The sequence below is a fragment of the Rattus rattus genome, chromosome 3, assembly GCF_011064425.1.
Source record: "Rattus rattus isolate New Zealand chromosome 3, Rrattus_CSIRO_v1, whole genome shotgun sequence".
Lineage (NCBI taxonomy): Eukaryota > Metazoa > Chordata > Mammalia > Rodentia > Muridae > Rattus > Rattus rattus.
In genome coordinates, this window is record NC_046156.1 from 37135936 (window position 1) to 37137282 (window position 1347).

Here is a 1347-nt window from a genome sequence, read left to right on the forward strand (position 1 = left end):
TAAAACACCCAGAATTAGATATAATCCTTCTTCCATCAAAAAGCCCTCACAATATTAAAGCCTATTTCCATAGCGAGCACTTTGTCATGGTGAATGAATTTGAGTGTGTTCCTTGGAAGATAAACAGTGGAAGATAAACAAAATGTTGGACTTCGGTTACAGCCAACCCTTCCAAAAGAAATAAAGTGAGTCGTTAATCCTCATGGAACTGGAATCTGCTCACCGTTAGCCAAAAGACTATTTAGGGACGGCCTCTGTGTCTGTGCATGCAGAAACTCAAACCTTGAGTGCACTGAGTAAAGAGGGGAAACAAGACAAAAGTGGGCCCACTGACCAGACTAAGGGCGGTCGAGACACAGCGTTTCACACGTGCATATATATGCGTTGGAGACCGGCATGAGGCAAAAGGGCAGGCAGTATGACTGTTGGTATAGCTATTCTTGTTGGCAATTATGTAGAGCTAAGTAAAGTCTCCCAGAGATGAAATTGACCAGAGGCTTCCTTTTTTTTTTTTTTTTTTTTTTTATCTTAATTAACATTTCTTATTTACATTTCGATTGTTATTCCCCTTCCCTGGTTTCCAGGCCAACATCCCCCTAGCCCCTCCCTCTCCCCTTCTATATGGGTGTTCCCCTTCCCATCCTCCCCCCATTACTGCCCTCCCCCCAAGAATCCCATTCACTGGGGGTTCAGTCTTGGCAGGACCCAGGGCTTCCCCTTCCACTGGTGCTCTTACTAGGCTACTCATTGCTACCTATGAGGTCAGAGTCCAGGGTCAGTCCATGTATAGTCTTTGGGTAGTGGCTTAGTCCCTGGAAGCTCTGGTTGCTTGGCAGTGTTGTACATATGGGGTCTCGAGCCCTTCAAGCTCTTTCAGTCCTTTCTCTGATTCCTTCAACAGAGGTCTCGTTCTCAGTTTAGTGGTTTAATGATGGTATTCGCCAATGTATTAGCTGTATTCTGGCTGTGTCTCTCAGGAGAGATCTACATCTGGTTCCTGACAGCCTGCACTTCTTTGCTTCATCCATCTTATCTAGTTTGGTGGCTGTATATGTATGGGCCACTTGTGGGGCAGGCTCTGAATGGGCGTTCCTTCTGCCTCTGTTCTAAACTTTGCCTCCCTATTCCCTCCCAAGGGTATTCTTGTTCCCCTTTTAAAGAAGGAGTGAAGAATTCGCATTTTGGTCATCCTTCTTGAGTTTCATGTGTTCTGTGCATCTAGGGTGTCACGCCCAACCTCGACCAGCAAGGAAGACATGACCAGCGAAGATCTTCTTTAAGCAGTTTTACTCAGGAACCTTGATACAATCTTCTGACCCCGGGGAGCTCCCGCACCACACTTAAATA